This window comes from Marmota monax, unplaced genomic scaffold (genome assembly GCF_021218885.2).
Source record: "Marmota monax isolate L192 unplaced genomic scaffold, Marmota_monax_Labrador192_F-V1.1 WCK01_AAM20220418_F8-fsc00020, whole genome shotgun sequence".
In the NCBI taxonomy this organism is placed as follows: Eukaryota; Metazoa; Chordata; class Mammalia; order Rodentia; family Sciuridae; genus Marmota; species Marmota monax.
Genome location: NW_026692912.1, coordinates 6,378,763 through 6,398,525, shown reverse-complemented (window position 1 = coordinate 6,398,525; position 19,763 = coordinate 6,378,763). Strand labels below are relative to the sequence as shown.

The 19,763-nt window shown below is 37.3% G+C and overlaps 1 long non-coding RNA gene across 1 annotated transcript in view; it reads right to left on the bottom strand.

The window, feature by feature from the left end:
• The window catches only part of LOC124097520 (uncharacterized), a 41,260-nt gene that overhangs the window by 3,088 nt on the left and 18,409 nt on the right, over positions 1-19,763 (bottom strand). The window contains exon 4 of the long non-coding RNA XR_006853257.2: positions 10,653-10,824. This is a non-coding gene — a long non-coding RNA (uncharacterized LOC124097520). The remainder of the gene's footprint in view (positions 1-10,652; positions 10,825-19,763) is intronic.

Sequence of the window (19,763 nt, the reverse complement as noted above, 5' to 3'; positions counted from 1 at the left end):
CTAGACCTGATGAAGCTGTGAGCCCATGTGAGTCCTTGAATCAGGGAGGGACTCGCAGGTAAGGGGGCTGCTGGTGTCCCTGTGGTTCTATGGCTGCTGAGCCAGCATTCATGATTACATTTCTCTGACTGGGCCTCCAATCTGGTGTGACACTCATCTTATCTGGAACCTTGACGTGTCTCTGTCCTGCTGATAACAAAATGTGAGAAAACTACACCGCCAAGGGAAACTTCTAGAGTTTGCTTGCTTGTCAATTTCCCCCTCACTTCACTTCCTGACTTGTAAACAGGCGTAATAGAAAGCAGGTGACTAGGGTGTACGATAATCAGAGAACTCTGCTGGGCTCAGCATATCCTGTTATTGTTGTTATTGAGTCCTCCTTTGTCCAATTTTCCCTCCTTTTCCTGGGACTGTGGTTGCATGCGGGATGATTGGATTTGTGGGGGTAAAAATTTAAACTTTTCACTGAGGGAGTGAGCAAGGTGTAATTGGGAGAACATGATCCTTGGAACCAGCAGTGGATTCAAATTTTACTTCTAACACCAAACTTCAGTTTCCCATCTTTACCAACTTTATTTTTATCTTTACAAAAACAAAAATAAAGAACTCAGTCATTTTTGAGGCCTACTGTTAGACCAAGACGCAAGAAAAGACCACTGACTCCAATTAAAATCAAATTAAAGCAAGCTTATTATTTCGACCGGCCGGGCTGCCTCTCCCACCCCAAACCGTGGGAACAAGACAGCACCCCAGCTTTCCTGCAGCCCAGCTTTATAGCCCAGAAAGTTACACAAAGGGCGGTTACAGATAACAGAACTCTGACGAGCATCACACGAATGGTAGTTTACATTGTTTTGCTGGCCCCAACATCAGAATTTATGAGGATCATTAGAGCCTCAGAGAGGGTCGTTGTCTGGCCAGGGAAGGCCAATATTTATGAGGTGTCACTAAAGTTTCAGAGAGGGCTGCTATCTGGTCAGAGAGCCAGGCATGGGTGAGTTCAAGGCAGGGCAGGCATTCCAAGCAGGTTCAGAATTTGCAGTAATTTATAGTAAAGCCGAAATTATCTTTTCATGGCTTTGTGGCGAGATGGCTCCCAATTTTAAGAAAAGATCAGGTTGGGTCTACCACTACATGCAACAATGGGAAAAGACTCCACATTTTATGGTGCTCTGGGTGAATAGAATGGGATTCACGTGGTCATTTACTGGAAATATGGGGTTCAATTGGAAAGGGGGAGGCAGGCATCTGCTTCTCACTGAACAAAGCAGGAGGATTTTATGACTCTGCTTTCCTTTCCTCTTTTCCAAAGCTGCCTCCTGGCCTACCATCCTCAGCCTGGGCATTCATTGGCAGATTTTGCCCCTTTCCTGGGATTATATAGGTTTTGCCCCAGTGTTTCCCTATCTCCTGCACCAAGGCTGATGGTACCAGTCGCCTGTATTATGTAGATGGTACCCAGACTTGGAAAAAGCGATAAAGTACCTAGTTTGTTCCCAGTGTAATTAATATCCTGAATTTGGTCCTTTCTCCTTTGGGGTGAACTTTTCCTTGAAGTGCCCTGACCTCTCCATATTTTCCTCCTCACATACATCCATTCTTAACCCTCAGCTTCTAGAAAGTATGTAAGTCAGGCCATCTTTCTCCAGGGATAGCCTCAGTCCTGCAGTGTTGGGATATTGTAGCCCCAGAAATGCCCAGAAGCAGATAGCCAGGGAGCGAGTCCATAGATGATTCCTTGCTTTCACTTATGAATTGGAATAAAGTTGACTTGTTACCTGGATTACTATTTCTCCCTTTCTTTTATTCTATAGAAGAAATAACACACAGAATAATGATACCAGGTAGCCTATATTAAGTGTAGGATGTATTTTTAATACTTTCCTAATATATGTAATAACTATATTAACAACAACTACATTATGAGAAACAATTACTATCTCATTCTTACAAATAAAGAATCAGACATTGAAAGGTAAACTAGTTCATCCAAGGTCATATAACTAGTTAGTGGTAAGCCATTCAAACTCAGGGAATTTAATTCCACATCCTGGGCTTTTAACATTGTACTAAAGCAGAATAGAGTATATGAAAAGACTTTTGGTGTGAAGGGTGAAGGTCCCAATTTTGTGTTTGGACTCAGATGTGAATAGTTACTGGGATGCAATCAGGATCTTTTGAATGATATTACATTTCTATAATCAGAGTTTATTGGTCAGAATATATATTGGTGTAACCATCTTTGGAAAATATGATTTGCTCAAACCTTTTTGAAGATGTTATAAAAATAGCTTTATATAAAATACTAGGCTTTACCATACTAATAAAAAAGAAAGTAAATTTTATCCACAAAAATTTTTCCTCATTTTGTGTTCTGTTTATATCCTCAGAAACTCACTTATCTCTTATGCCTGTGATTCCAGCTACTCTGGAGGCTGAGGCAGGGGAATTGCAAGTTCAAGGCCAGCATGGGCAATGTAGTTGGATCCTGTTCAAAATAAAATTGTAAAAAGGACTGAGAATGTAGCACAGTGCTTGTCTACCATGTACAAGGAATTCCAGTATCTCAAAAATAAAAAATTTCTAGGATTGGGGTAGCCCCAAAAGCTATAGTCCTTATATGTTGAGAAATAAGAAAGACTACATAAATATCTTTTGCTTTCAAACTTACATCTTCTCCTAGATAAAGGATGTATTCCAATCCCTTACCTGGGACTAAAAATCCAGAGAAGGAGGGCTGGGGTTGTGGCTCAGTGGTAGATGCTCGCCTAGCATGCATGTGGCACTGGGTTTGATCCTCAGCACCACATAATTGTAAAATAAAGATATTGTGTCCACCTAAAACTAAAAAATAAATATTTTTTAAAAATACTGAGAAGGAGAAAATTAGTTTTAATCCTAAGATTCAGAAAGAGAAGCCAAACTCTTTTGGGTATCCCCCTCTTTGGGCAGGGTAGCAGTGATGAATGAGCATGACATTATAGTTATCCCCAGACTGTCTCAGAGTCTATTGGACTGAGCCAGGGCTCCCTGCATGTAACTGACAGCATCTCTCACTATTACTGCCAGGAAGCCTGCCAGGAAGCCTGCCAAAAGCATTCCTGGTGGCATTCCTGAGCCACCTATAAACTCTTCTTACAGCACACACTCTGTTGTGACATGACAGGAGCAAAGGGGGGTGCTCCAAGTTTCCTTCTCCCCACTGAGGGAGACAAAAAACTCCCTGCTTACTGGAGAAACAGATTACCTACCTGGCATGAAATTTGAAACATGAAACTTACGCTACTGTTAGAAAAAAAAAATCAGTTCTAACCACAAAGATAATGAAAGTACATTTGAAAGCATAATACAGTGTGGTTGAAAGAACAGAACAGTAATATTAGTCAATGTTATTGTGCACTTAGTACAGTGTATTTTATTTAATTTTCATAATGAGCCCTTTAAACTGGGTGGTGTTATTTTCTCTCTCTCTCTCTCTCTCTTTTTTTTTTTTTGGACAGGGAAACTGAGGCTTTGAAGTTTAAAATAACTTGTCCATAGTTGCACAGCTGGCCAGAGGTGAAGCTGGAATTCAAATCCTGTCTAACTCTAGATTCACTTTCTTAAACACCATGCAGTTGCTTCTCGGCCCTCTAAGGCTACTGTTTGCTCCTCTGAAGCCTGGTTGAGTGGTATCACCCACTGGCTAGCCATGCAAACTAGGGTCATCGTGGACGAGGCTTCTTAATCTCCCTCATGTTCCCTGTTTAGCATGTTGATGGCGACTCTGCCACATGCCAGGTAGCATGGATATAATGGAAGGAAGAGTAAAGATTCCTGCCCACGTTAAGCTAATCAGGGTCTTCTCTGGGGTTTTGGAACCAGAGAGAGTCCATATCCATTTTCTCTTGGTACAGAAACAAGGAGAGGAAAGTCCAGGGATCCTCAGGCAGCCGTGTTTACTGTTATGTGGAAAATTCAGAGAGAAGTAAGAAAGAACTCAAAGAATCAGAAGTGAGAGATGAAGAGAGGAGATGGCAGCATCTGAAATTCTGTTTCCAGCTGTTCCTAGGTTAACTGGGCCCTGCTCTCAATGTGTTTGTTAGGGAGAAAGTGGACATTATCAAAAGACTAAGAAAAGTTGGGTTTAGGCTTCCGGCAACCAAACCATTCTTGAGCCATACAAACCAAAATAAAAAGGCATTCATACTCTCACCACAAGAGAATCATCATGGTGCATGTTCTTAGCAGTACCACTGAGGACACTGCGCGATCACAGAGTCTCTCAAGGGCCTCCATAGCCATGCCTCTATCCACCTGGCTATTTTTTAAATATTTATTTATTATTATTATTTTTAGTTTTCGGCGGACACAACATCTTTCTTTGTACGTGGTGCTGAGGATCGAACCTGGGCCGCACGCATGCCAGGCAAGCGCTCTACCGCTTGAGCCACATCCCCAGCACTCCACCTGACTATTAATTCATCCAAACACTCACTTTTGATCCATGTTGGATCAATCAGAAACCTTCTTAAAATTTTACGTTTGGGCTATAGACAGAACCTCGATGGGAACCATTTCATCAAAGAAATAGAGCAAGAAATCCTCAAATCCATCTCTTGAGAAGGATCTTGGCATTGTTCTTGTTCCTTATCCAACCATATCTTTAAAGAACAATTCTTCCTTCAGTTTCATAATTTTTCTAATAAATTCATCCTCTTTTTTTTATTAAGTTAGGCTGGGTCAACTTTAGTTTCTTGTAAACAAAAGAGCTAACTCTTAAATTCTTTCAGAATCTGCAGATAGAATATATAATATCATAATATAGTATATGATGAAAATAGAATCATACTCTATAAGCTATTTTGTAATATATATGAACATTTCTCAATAACAAATATTATTTTCTTAATTAATTTTAATAATATAATGTGTAATATTGTTTATGTAGCCTGCTTCTTAATTTTGATCATTTGGGGAGTCTTCTCTATTAAAAAATTTTCTAGTCCCTTCCTAGAATAAGTTCTTGAAGTCACATTATTGAACAAATTAAATGCAATTTTAAAGACTTTTAATTTATATTGTCTAGTTTCTTCAGGAAATTTGTCCTAATTTACATTTTCATCCTTGGTGAAGGGAAATAGTTTCCTTACATGATTGACAACATTGTAATTATTTGTATCTTTGTATCTGGCAAACAAACTGATACCCCTTTCTTTTAATTTGCACTTGTTCAATAACTGCTAAAATTAAATCTTTTTTTTCAGCCTAAGCTCATGGCCACTTGTATAACTTCAGTTATAAAATTCATGTTTTTGTGTATTTTTATGTTGGAATTTTATTTTTCAATTTTTATTTTTAAATTTGTATATTTTCAAGATACAGCTGGTGTCCGAAAAAATATTTGTGCTATAAATATTTTCATAATTTTTTATTTACTCTGTTATTGTTCTTATTGTTGCTTTACAGAAAATGCTTACTTTTATATAACCTTTATTCTTACTGATATCTGTGGTTTCTAATTTTATGTTATGCTTCTATAGGTGTTTCACATGCACAGATCGTATGAATATTTACATATTCTACTATGATTTTTTTTTACATTTAAATCTTTATTTTATCTGAATGCATTTTGGTGTAAAGTATCAATTTTGTCCTCCATTTGGTTGGTCAGCTTATGGTTTTTCCCAAATGGTTAACCACATCATTTTTAGAACAATCCCTCCTTCCTTCATTGGCCTAAGCTACACTATACTATGGTCTGCTTCAGGAATTTCCATCTCCTATGCAGTCTCCCTCCCAATTTGCTACTAATGACACCAACTTCAACTCTCCTTTTGCATTCCTTCCTAGAGAAAATGCATTCCATGAAGCATTAGTGACCAGTGTTATTTGACTAAGTATTTGGTAGGAGAGTCAGAGGAATTCTGTACCAAAGTCCAAATACCTCACATATGAAAGTACATGGACTCAACAGCCCCTAGTCTCACTTGGTCTGAGTTGTCTACTTAAGGTCCTCACCGGCTCTATGCTTGCCCACACGAGTCTGAGTCCCAGTAGGACTTTCAAATACTTGTTTCATAATCAAAGGTCAGTTCTCCAGTTCTCTGCCCCCACTCAAGCTTCATACGCCCTCTTGCCCAAAGGCCTTGGTGGTCAAGAAATATAGATCTGTGAAGGCAAGAGGGGCAGTCTCATGTTGCCCTCACTTGCATTCTTGAGAGATTACTGTCTCTGGAGTCATGCTCTCCCACCATGGCCATGACAACTGGACCTTCTGACTTCCAGCAGGCCTTTAGGCTCACAGCAGCCCACTTATTGGTAGCTCCACATGTGTCTGCACAGACAGGATATGACTGTTGCATTTGAAAGCTTGATGTTATGACCACTCTAGACCAGATTTGAGGCAGGCATTGCCCTATCTCCAAATGAACAGTGAACCTCCCTCTTTCCTGAGCTACCATCATTTCAAGTATCACTCTTCGCAAAATTTTTCCAAGTTACTATGTTTCCTCCTAAAATTTCGGTGAGCTAAGTAGTGACGATCTTTAATTTACAGGAGGAATAAAATCACAAGTTATACAACTAAAATTTAGAAATGGTGCAACTAGATGAGAAGTTTAACTCACGAGCCTGGTGCTAGCCAGTTTAATTTTTCCCCCCCATGAAACGTGTATCATTCTCCCTTGACCTGCTCCACTCCCCCATTTTCTTCTCCTACAATAAAGTCCTTCGTTCACTATTTTTCCAGGTCAAACTCTGGGCTCTCTGCCCTCTAGTTTCCACCTTCTCCAAGCTTATTTTTCAATTAGTCTTTCTTACAGTCTAAGAGTGGGGCTGGAGTTGAACTTGAAAAGAGACAAGGTCACAGCCACTTGAAAGGAAGGGGCAAGTGCCCTGAGCTTTGCAGAGTAACCTGAACTTTTTGCATTTTTAAGTAGAGAAAGAGGTCAAACAGCCCTGCCAAACCTGAAGAGTTGGCCAATGGCCTTGTTCTAAGAGCCTTAGGGCTGCTGGGTGCAGAAGGGAGCTTTGGGGGAATGGGGTTAGTAAGGAGCTTGGTAGAGTGAAAATAGTGAATTTTCATATTCACTAGCACTCAACAGTTTACAGCATTTGTTAATGATTTCTGAATATTTGCATCTGTAACTATCCTTTTAAAATTCACAGTGAATGTAGTTATTTGTGTTGCCTTATTTTTAAAAAATTAGGTTTATGAGAGATTCTGCTTTCTAATTGGTTTTCGTTTTCCCAAAGAAATCGCTCCTAGATGGATTTCTCTGTTCTGGCCAGTTTTGTTTCCTAATTAATTAGTTTCTACCTTTGTTTTTATGATTTTGATCTTGATTTGGATTTAATTAGGGCGAATTTTGTTTAAATTCCTATCACTAAATGTTAACACATCATTAGTCTTTATTTAGTAATAAAACACTATTAAATGGCAGCATTCCATTGGTATTGACAGGTTGTATCTGCTAAATAATTTGCAATAGTTATTTCCATTTTTTTTTTAAGATGGAGGGAGAAGTGTTTTCTGATCTTGAATTGGTAGATGTTAGGAGTCAAGATGGAATTTCTGTGACACTTGTTAATAATGGCTAAGGATGGGAAGGCAGAAATGCATAAGTCATCCTCATCTAGTCACCCTATAATTTGCCCTACAGGTTTCTGCAGATCTGTATATGAGAAACTTTAATCAAATGGGACTCAAAGTTATCATTTATTCATAGCTGAGCCAATTTATAATCATGGTTAGTGAGACACTCTGGGGAAGCTAGACCAGGGCCTAGAATTTGAGGTCATGTCTAAACAGAGGCTCTGCTCTAAATCTTGGGACCAAATAGTCATACATCATACAGTAAGAGCTGGCTGGGCTCTAAGAGATTGTCTGATTATCACCAGGTGGCATCATGAGTCCCCAGCACACAGAGCTGCAAAAGAAAGGCCAAGTGAGCAGGGCAGCTATCAGACCATCTGGCTTGAGAGAAGAGTGTGAGGCAGGTGCAGGGTAGGCAGGGAAGCCTGTCGCATGGGGAGGGCGGAGCCAATAAGAGTTCCCCTTCCTTAATAGGACAGGTTTTATCTTTTATGATTAGTGTCTGCTTATGCTTTGTGGTCTGAAAATATGATCTGAGAAAGTTCTATGTTTCAGAACTTATTAAAGTTTTTGTTGTTTTGGGGGTGTTTTGCTGTGACTATCATAAAAGAAATGATATTTACATATATTTAACACATTTATTAATTCAAGATTATATGGAATATTTAAAAGTTTTACAAAGTTTTTGGTTTTTTTTTCAAAAAAATCTTATTTCAATTATATTTTTCCTTTCTTCCTTCCTTCTTCCTTTCCCTTCTGCTCCTTTCCCCCCCCTCAATTCTGTCTCTTTTTTCCATATAAACTATATTTTCTCCCCATCCAATTTGGAGAGCACATGTCTTCTTTCCAATTCCACTAAGTTACATTTCCTTAAAAAATGGAATATGTCAATAATCAATTTTAACAAAATTAACATTAATTATTTCCCATGTAATATAACAGTCTTCTCGCCTACATTTTGATCTTTAAAAATATAATAAGAGGACCCAGACCCAGATAATTGTCATTATATCTTTACATAGTACAAATGTAAATATATATAATTATTATATGTATTATTTTATAATTTTTCATACTTATGCCAGGTTTTTTTTTTTTTTGTTTTTGTTTTGTATTTTTGGTACTGGGATTGAATACCCAGGAGCACTTTCTACTGAGTTACATCCTCAGTCCTTTTTATTTTTTGAGACAGAGTCTTGCCAAATTGCTAAGGTTTTTTTCTAAATTACTGAGTCTGGCTTCACACTTGCAATCCTTCTGCCTCAGCCTTCTCTAGTTGCTGGGATTACAGACACGTGCCACTATGCTGGCTCTTATATCAGTTTTATTAGTTCCTTCTTCAAATAATAGAGAAGTTCTAGGAGTTACAAGAAGATTAACTAATTTTAGCTCCAGCCAAGAGGGATATGTGACTTACATCTTTTAAAATTTATTGAAACTTTTATTGTCCAGAATATGGTCTGATTTAGTAAATGTGTTATTTGCACTTGAAAGGATGTGGGTCTACTGTGGTGAGAGGGCATGTTCTATGACTTTTAATTAGGACAAATTGGTTGCTAGTATTCAAGTCTTCTATATTTTCTCTAACTATAATTGTAGATTTGTCTATTTCTCATTCTAGTCTGATCAGTTTTTGCTTCACATGTTTAGAATTTTTATGTCCTCTTTGTAAATTAACCCCTTTATCGTTATAAAATAATGATGGAATTGTTATTATGATAATATTTTTTGTTCTGAAATCTACTTTACTTCATATTAATATAGCCATTCCAGCTTCCTTTGGTTAGTTCTAGACTGGTACATTTTTTCCTGCTTTTTTACTTTAAACCTATTTGTGTCTTTATATTTAAACCATATATATTTGGGTCTTACTTTTTTCTTTTACCAATCTGGCAATCTATTACTTTAAATTGGAATGTTTAGGCCATTTACATTTAACGTAACCAAGGATATAGATGGGTTTACACATACCATCTTGCTATTTGTTTTCCATGAGCCCCATCTGTTCTTCAGTCTCTTTTCCTGCCTCCTGTTGGAATAATTGAGTTGTTGTTGTTGAGTTTTTGTTTTTTTTTCCCCCCCCCGAACTGGGGATTGAAATCAGGGACACTCAGCCACTGAGCCACATCTCCAGCCCTATTTTGTATTTTATTTAGAGATGGGTTCTCACTGAGTTGCTTAACGTTTCACCATTGCTGAGGCTGGCTTTGAACTTTCAATCCTCCTGTTTCAGCCCCTCAAGCTGTTGGAATTACAGGCATGCACCACTGTGCCCAGCTAACTGAGCATTTTTAAAATACTTTTTCCTTCTTTATGAGTATATAATCTAAACCTTTTTAATTTGTGCTCCCAGTAGTTGATTTTGAATTTATAGCTTTAATGTATTGATGTAATATTATATGACTTCATGTATAGTATAAGAACCTTGCAATAGTAATCTTGTATTTCTCTTCTCCTGAACTTTGCCCATTGGTTGTTGTCTTATAGTTTACTTCTATATTTATTATAAGCCATAGCATATTATTGTTATTTTTTGACTTAAAAAATAAATTACTCTTAAAAGATATTTAAAAATAAGGAACAAAGTGTCTCATTTTGATATTATTGCCCATATTATTGTGATGAAGTAGAAAAATACCTTTTTTAAAATTGAAGAGGAATTCACAATACTTTCTTAATGCACACATTGCAGACTTAGTAGTCTTACTAATATCTATGGAGGAACAGTAGTACTTTATTTTGGTTTATAGAATTATTGAATTATAGAATTATTTTGGTTTATGGAATTATTGAATTATAATTTACATAAAAATTCACTAATTTGCCATAAGATCACGAATTAGAAATACAATATACATGTCAATAATTCTTAATAAATGTGTACAGTGCTATTATTACCATAATCCAATTTTAGAACTTTCTCATTTCCAAAATTTCTTTGCAGCCTGTTGGACCTTCTAAGAAAATGCCTGTCCTAGTTCACATTCCCCCCATCAGTCCACAAGGGCCCTGTTTCTTTTGTCATGTTTTATTTTTGGCTATTCTTGTTATTATGAAACAAACAGAAGAGAAGTACCTGATGCACAGCGAGCACTCGCTCCTCCAACTCGTGTTATATGCAGGGTGCGTGAGATGAGAGCAGGGGGAAGAGGCTCTATCTGAACCTCAAGCAGATGGTAATACTGCTTTGGGGTTTTTGGAAAGATGAGAACACTGCAGTCTCCTTTCCTTGTGGTGCTTCCGTGGGCCTGAATGGAAGTGAAGAAAGAAACAGGACACTGGCTGATTCAGGACATTAAAAAAAAAAAAAAAGCAGTATGAAATGACATCATGCATTTTCTTTCTTGGCTTTTTTTTTTTTTTTTTTTTTTAAATTCCTGGATGGCTTTCCTACTAAATTTGCAAAAGCAATTTTGTGATTTATTTGATTATATGAGTGAGTCTGAAAAAGAGAAAACATGCAATGCTGGTAACCACAGCACCTTCCTGCTCTCTGGTTGTACCAACCCATGGCATACATCTCAGGAGAACTGAGGTAGCATGAAGTGGTCTGAAGAACTCTGTGATAGCAGCTGGATTTGGTTTGAGGGATGGCTTCTTCAGGCACCTTAAGAAGTTACTCTAGCCAGGCTCAGTGGCGCATGTCTGTAATCCTAATGGTTTAGGAGGCTGAGGCAGAATGATTATAAATTCAATGGCAGCCTCAACATCTTAGTGAAGCCCTAAGCAACTCAGCGAGATCCTGTCTCAAAATAAATAAAGGGCTGAGGCTGTGGTTCAGAGGTTAAGTGTCCTGGGTTCAATCCCTGGTTACTCCCTCCCCCCAAAAGAAGTTACTCTATGTCATTGCTACTAAAGTTAGCTAGGACAAAATATTAGATGAACAGATGTTAGAAGAACAAATATAACACAGCAAAGGGAGGCAGTTAAAATTGGTTCATTAAAGGAAAACAGTAAAACAAACAAATGTTATGCCAAAATTCATTTAAGTTTTCTCTTTTGGACTCTAGAGCAAAGCAGGTTGGACAAGGCAGGTTGGTTTCCTTACCAGGTTGAAAGAACAAGTATTTGCGATGCAAAAACAGAGTGACAATGTCCTAGAATGTATGTGAGTTGCTTTTCAAAAAATTCACATCCCTTCTTAGCTGTTGGTTATTGCCTACAGTTGTTGGGGATGTCCTTCCTGGGGACAGTCCAGGGCAGCCTTGTTGAAATCCCTGTCTCCCTCTCACATACTCTGCCAGTACGGCAGAGGGGCAGTTGGACAATATGCTCTGTAACCCAGTGCAAATGACAACACACGACATGAAAAAAGATTATTTAGAATTCTGCTTGTCTGTTTTCTCCATGAAAGAAACTGGGCTTAGAGGTGGCTTCATCTTTTCCAATGACTGTGTGTGTGTGTGTGTGTGTCTGTATTTTAGACAGGTCTCACTATATTGCTGGCTTTGAAAGTGATCTTCCTGCCTTGGTCTTCCAAGTAGGTAGGAATATAGGCACATACCATCACCTATACCCAGCTTCAACAATTATATTTTAAAGACAAATCAATTCCCATTTATCTTGGTAAATTTGTATAGGCATTTAAAAGTTTATATCTCTTTAGTAATTTTAAGTCCATTGGATGTAGTAATTTGCAGAAATGTTTGTATGTGAGGAGAAAAGAGAGATCCAGGTGCTATGATTTGAATCAGTAAATCCCAGATACTCAGGAAATTTCAACCTAGGCCACACAGTCAGACCTCACCTTAATTTAAACAAAATAAAATGAAATAAAGCCAGTTTTAAAGTTCTAAGATAATTTAAAACTGTGTTTTATTGGCTTGCTGTCTTGAATATTAATTGCTTTTGCATTTCCAAGTGATCATTCAGGGGATTCATATTATTCCTGGTAGCTAATGGCATCTGGTTTGATTTCTATTTCTTCCATCAATATTCTTCCAGATAATATAAAGTTGAGAGCCTACAGGTGCCATGGAGTGCACATGTGTCAGGAGGAGTAGAAAAGTGTTGCAGTGAGTGAATTGTCTGGAAAGCTCATTACCTGATTAGACAGCTGTTTTTATTATTTATGCTCTCAGTTGAATGTTCATTAAAGGCAAAACATAAGAAGTCCTGGTATTGAAATATATGCTACAAAGTAATGGAAAAGGACTCATAATAATTCTCTTCAAGATAATCATTATTCTATGTTGCATTTATTCAAAGTTCTCATATAGGATAATAAGGAGTTCTAGTACTTCAAAATTCAATATTTTTAAAAAAATAGTATATAAATGCCATTATATTTATCTACTTTTCTCCATTTTTAGGAATGAAGAGTATCTATATTGAGGTAGTTTCATGTGCAGAAGATGTTTCCAGTTTCCAGTTAGCAGCCTGGAACTTTCTTTCTTTTTTTCCCCTGATATTTATTTATTTATTTTTAGTTGTGGTTGGACACAATACCTTTGTTTTATTTATTTATTTTTTTATGTAGTGCTAAGGATCAAACCCAGGGCCTTGCACGCACTAGGCGAGTGCTCTATTGCTGAGCCACAACCCCAGCCCCTGGAACTTTCTTTCTGATCTTGCTATTCAAAAATTTAACTCAAAAATTAAAACAGTAAACCAATTTTTAATATTCCAAAAGTTTACAAATTCCAGCTGGATGTGGTGGTACATCCCTTGTAATCCCAGGGCTTGGGAGGCTAAAGCAAGAGGATTGTGAGTTCAAAGCTAGCCTCATCAATGACAAGGCGCTAGGCAACTCAGTGAGACCCTGTCTCTAAATAAAATACAAAATAGAGCTAGGGATGTGGCTCAGTGTCAAGTGCCCCTGAGTTCAATCCCCAGTACCAAAAAAAGAAAAAAGAAAAGAAAGAAAAGAATAAGAAAAAAGTTTACAAATTCCAAATAGTTATGAAAATAGATATTGTCTATTTTTGATGGAATAATCGGCTGTTGATTTAGTTCCTCATTTTAGTATATGCTTGATTCCCAAACCAAACTCAACATGACATTTATAGTTTTGGTTTAAAGTTATAAATTTGTATATAATTAATTTAAAGAAAAATTAGGGCATGTCACTTTTTTTAAACTTTATTTTATTATTTATTTTATGTGGTGCTAAAGATCGAACCCAGTGCCTCACACGCTCTAGGCAAACGCTGAACCACTGAACCACAACCTCAGCCCATGTCATTTGTTAAATAAGAAAACATAGAGTTTTGCCTTAAAATAATTAAGAGAATTTTTCACAGTATTTAAAATGAATTTATATCATACTTGTTTATAAGATGTGGACCTAACATAAAGCTATTTTAAAATTAAAATTGTTGGGCTGGGGATGTGGCTCAAGCGGTAGCGCGATCGCCTGGCATGCATGCACCCGGGTTCGATCCTCAGCACCACATACAAAGATGGTGTGTCTACTGAAAACTAAAAAATAAATATTAAAAAAAAAGATTCTCTCTCTCTCTCTCTCTCTCTCTCTCTCTCTCTCTTTCTCTCCCCCCTCCCTCCTCTCTCTTTAAAAAAAAATTAGAATTGTTTTTCTATTATACACCATGCAAAAAAGATGACTTTTTATTCCTAAGAAATGAGAAAAATATGAGTAATGCATTAAATAAATTTTATAACTAAGAACATATGTATGTAAAGCTATATATATGTATATGACTACATATATGGGTCTAAAAAAGATACTTTCTACTGAAAGTCACTTTTGAATATACAGTCTGTTTGAAAAAGAGAAATAGAAGAGAAAGGGATAGAAAAATTCTTAGTTCATGTCACAAAACTACTGTCCCACACAGATCTGCTCTTGATGAGTCTTTGGGGTCCCATTCAGAAAATGTGCCTCTTCTCTAGGCATCCTCCTTCCCTTCCTCAAGAGCATACATGTCTCGAGCTGCCCACCTTGTTTTCTCCCCAGGACTAACTCCCATCCGAGAAGCTGAATTGGGGAGAGACTGAACCCTTTCAAGGGTCAAGAGAATGGCCCCCGTATCGGGTGGAATTCTTTCTTTTCCACGCTGGCTGCTTCTGTTCCACCAACTTCAGGAGGTTGAACCACATGGGCAAGCAGGCAGAATGTTCCAGAGTCAGGCAAGCGTAACTATGCCTTGCACATCTAGAGACCAAACAGTAGTCTGATCTACAGGCCAGGCTGTCAGTGTCGGCGTGGAAACTGTCAACATCTCTCACCATGCTCTCTTAACTCCCAGATTAACTTTATTTCCCCAGCCTCTGGGTCCTACACTTTGGGGGTTGACCTCTTGCTTCCATTTGCCTAGATTAGGTAGCTGCAGGTGGCTACTCTATCCCTTAACCCACATTTCTTTTTTAAAATTTTATTTCTAATTGACAAATAAAAAAATATATGTATATTTATAGGATACAATAATATATATAAATATATATATATATTTGTAGGAAACAATGTGATTTTTGATATATGTATACATTAAAGAATGATCAAATCAGCTAATTAACATATCTGCTTCTCATATACTTATCATTTCTTTGTGATGAGAACATTTAAAATCCACTTTTTAAAGTTTGAAATATGTATCACTATTGTCACCAAGCTGTGCAGTAGATCACTAGAACTTATTCCTCCTGACACTTTGTACCCCCTTCCCTTTCCCTGTCAACCTCAAACCCCAATCCCACTGTTCTAACAGCCTCTCTAACCCACAGATCTGTCAGGTGTTTGGTGCGAAAGAGGAAACAGGTGCCATTTGGATCTAGATTCTGCAGGATAGAGAACATCCATTTCTCTCTCTCTCTCTCTCTCTCTCTCTCTCTCTCTCTCTCTCTCTCTCTTTTAAACTGGGGTTGAACTCGGGTGGGCTTTACCACTGAGCTATATTTCCAGTCCATTTTAATTTTTTTATTTTGAGACAGGGTCTTGCTAAGTGGCTTAGGACCTTGCTAAATTGCCAAGGCTGGCCTCGAACTTGTGATTCTCTTGCCTCAGTCTCCCAAGTTGCTGGTATTACAGGTGTGCAACACTGTACCCAGTCTTCTCTGATTTCTTGAGAGAGCCTTCTCATGCCACTATTACCAAGCATGCCTCGACTTTTGCATGGCAGGTCATAAGATTTCTCTATGGGTACAGTGACCCTTAAGATGTTAATTTTTCAATAAGAAATATGAAAAGGTTACTCAAGCTCCTAAGGTCTTAGAAACATGCTTCTTTCAAAACTGAGCAGTGCTCTTTACAACCTTGCTAGAAGGTTCATCTCTTCTAATCACAACCTCACTGCATGTATCGTGTTTGTCTGTTGGTGACAAATCATGAATGTGTCAGTTTTACAGGTGTTAAGGGAATAGTAAAGGGGAAATAGGTAGGCTAGTCTATATATATATATACATATATATATATGTGTGTGTGTGTGTGTGTGTGTGTATGTGTGTGTATGTGTGTGTGTTTTTAAAGATGGGTCTCTATGTTGCCATGTTGCCAGGCTGGCCTCAAATCACTGGGCTCAAATGATCCTTCTGCTCAGCTTCCTGAAGAGCTGGGATTACAGGTGTTTGTCACTGTGCTTGGTTTATACTTAATATCTTATAGACATTTCAATTGTAAAACAGGCCACATATCTGGTATACAAAAAATAGTGACAGTTATAAAATCTAAAGCCATGAACATAGTTAAAGAGTTTTGAAGGTGTTGAAGTTTCAAAATCTTTTAATAACATAATCATTTAAGTTATGCCCCTGCCTCTCAAAAAAAAGAGACAATATTGAAAGTAGGACACTCAAAGGTGTCACAGTGATGTGTTTTTGAAAACAATATTTTTCACACCAAGACTCCTTTCAGGAGCGCTGTTATGTGGTTGGAAGGTGTCCCTTAAGGGTGCCTGAGCTGGAAACTTGTTTTGCAGTGTGGTAAAGTGGGAGAAGGTGATACTTTTTGGAGGTGGGGCCTAGTAATTAGGATAATGAGGGCACAACCCTCAGAATGGATTAATGCTGGTCTCTTAAAGTGAATTAGTTCTTACTAGAGCAGGTTGTCATAAAAGTAGGCCACCCAATATATATGGCATCTTCTGTGCACTGCCATTTCACTTCCTGTGACACAGCCAAAGAGGACCTTACCAGAGGCTCAAATAGACGAGGCTGCCCAATTTTGGATTTTCAGACTCCAAAATTGTGAGCTAAATAAATCTTGTTTTCTTTATCAAGTACCCAGCCTCTAGTATTTTGTTATAGCCACAGAAAATAGACGATAGGTGATAGCTACCTTATAAACACTAGAAATTAACAATAAAAATTAAATTACCCCAAAAACACAGAGGAAACATTAATACAAATATAAAATTAATTGTATATGATTTGAAAGCCTGTTTTAAAATGCTTCCAAATTCCAAATTGATCCATTATACAGATGTTCAGTTTAAGCTTAACATTAAAAAGTATACGAAATACTCTGCCTATTTGTCAATTCATGTCAACATTAATTTATAATGTAGCATTTACCACAACAGTACCAAGAGGTTAAAGGAACCAACTTCCTATCAAAATTGAGGCAAGTGGTTTGAGAGCTAGTGAAACAATTTATTGCAGAACTTATTTACCAGAAAGAAACTGTTTTCTCATTCTACCATACCCACACTCCCTCATAGTCCTAAGGAAAATATGACAAATCCACCTTCTTCTAATTAAAGAGTATTTAACACATTTAGCAATTAAGAGTATTTCTTTCTTTCTTTTCTTGTCATCCTCCCATCATAGCTTTTGAAAGGTGTAGTTGACGAATCAAAATTATGTATATTTATGGTGTACAACTTTTGATATGTGTATACTTACGTTTTGATACATGTACAGTGTAAATAAAATAATAAAATAAATCTAACTAAAATATCCATCACTTTAAATATTTCTATTTTTTTGTGATGAGAATGGGCAAAGTTTACTCTCACAGAAGTTTTCAAGTACTCAATATATTATTATTAGCTATTGTCTACATGCTGTAAAATGAACCTCAGAACTTAGTCAACTTGTCTAGCTGAAACTTTGTGCCTTTTGGCCAACATTCCCTTTCTTGTCCTCTACTTTGTTTTAGCAGAATAAATCAGTTTCACCAAACTAAGATTCAAGCTTTTTCTAAGTTCAACTTGATTTTCTAGAACTACAAGATACATGTTGCCATTCAACGACAACTGTCCATCTTCCCAAGTTTGAAATATGAAATACACAGAGGACACGGTTTCTAAAATGTATTCGATTATTTTAAGTCTACGAAGAAAGTGCCCATCAGGAATTACATTCAAGAGGGCAAGTTTAGGAATGTATGTTACTTAGATATTGCTATTTAGAAGACTATAAAATCAACCTCTTAAAGAAAATCCATCTTTTTGTCAGTTTATCTTTAGTAATTTGAATCTATCTTTAGTAACTTGAATGCCTTTACTGTTCAGTATAATGAAGCAAAACTTTTGATGTACATTTCTTTCTGCTTCTTACGAACTTCTTTTCAGTCTATATTTGAGGCAGGTAAAATTTATAATAGGTTTCCATATTTCAAGAGAAGAAGACACTTGAAATCATCTATGAAAGGTACCAAGACTCTGCATTGTCCTCATCCTTCCTCTGTGCTAGAACCGTCCTGAGTTTATTCTACTTATATAGGGACAGCTATGTTAGCAGTGGGATAGTTCCCTGAGCACTTTCAAAGTGCTCCCTTGACACGTGGATGAAACTAAGTCCTGGAAACTCCTTCCATGTTGGAAGTAGACAAGGATAAATACTTACAGCCAATGTAGCCTCTGACATTGGAGGTAGGGCTTTAGGGAGGAGGTATGTGTTCCTTGATAGCACATATTTTTCTTCTCTGCACCTTTATTTTTTTCTTCCTTCCTTCCTTCTTTTTTTTTTTTTTTTGTACCAGGAATTGAACCCAGGGCCTAATACATCCTGGGCAAGTGCTCTACCTCTGACCTATATCCTCAGCCCTTCTCTGTGCTTTTAAGGGCAGTGAAAGATAAGATTGACAACGTGGATGAACCCAGAGGACATGGCGCTAAGTGAAAGAAGCCAGACACAGAAAGACAAATGCTGAATTATCTCACTTACACGTAGAATCTTAAAAAGTCAGCATCAAAAACAGAGTAGAATGGTGCTTTCCAGGGGTGGTGATGGAAGGTGTAAATAAGGAGATGTTGGTCAAAGAGTATACGCTTTTGGTTATAAGATGAATAAATTCTGGATCTCTCAGGTACAGCATGGTGATGATAACTAATAATTCAAATTTGCTAGGTAGATCTTAAGTATTCTTATTGCATACCCCAAATGGTAAGTGTGTGAAGTGATGGATGTTAACTAGCTTGATTGTGGTAATCACTTTATAATATATGCACATATCAAAACATGTTGAATATATATATAATTTTTGTCAGTTATACCTCAATAAAGTTGGGTGGAAAAAATACTAAGATCAATTCATGTTAGAGCAAGCAAAGTTGCTATAATAGCCCCCAACTGAACGCTGTATTTGAAAGAGAAAAAATAAGCTGAGGGTGGGGTTCAGTGGTAGAGGATTGGTCTACTTGTGCTAAGGTCCTGGGTTTGATCCCCAGAATTGGGAAAAAAAAAACATTGCTGAAGGAGAAACAACATCCAGGTATCCTGGCATAGCAGGCACTGCTCAAATCCATTCAGTTTTTGACTGTGTGCCAGAGTATTTATTAGTAGCATTTAAAATAAATGGAGCCAGGTGAGGTGGCACACACCTGTAATTCCATGGCTCCGGAGGCTGAGACAGGAGGATTTGGAGTTCAAAATCAACCTTGGCAAAAAGCAAGGCATTAAGCACTCAGTGAGACCCTGTCTCTAAATAAAATACAAAATAGGACTGGGGATGTGGCTCAGTGGTCAAGTGCCTCTGAGTTCAATATCTGGTACCCCAAGATAGATAGATAGATAGATAGATAGATAGATATAATGAGTGAGATCCTTTCTGATAACCATGATACATATACAGTGTAAAATAATTAAATAAATCTAACTAAAATATCCTTCGCTTCAAATATTTCTATTTTTTGTGATGAGATAGGAATGAGAGAGGAATTTTCTGTGAGCTAGACAATTTTTGCCATTCATATCATAATGGAAATGAACTTTGTTTTGGTTTCTATTTTGGTTAAAAATGTATTTTAAAACTCCTCTGATCCATCAATGCAACATCTTGTACCCAAAA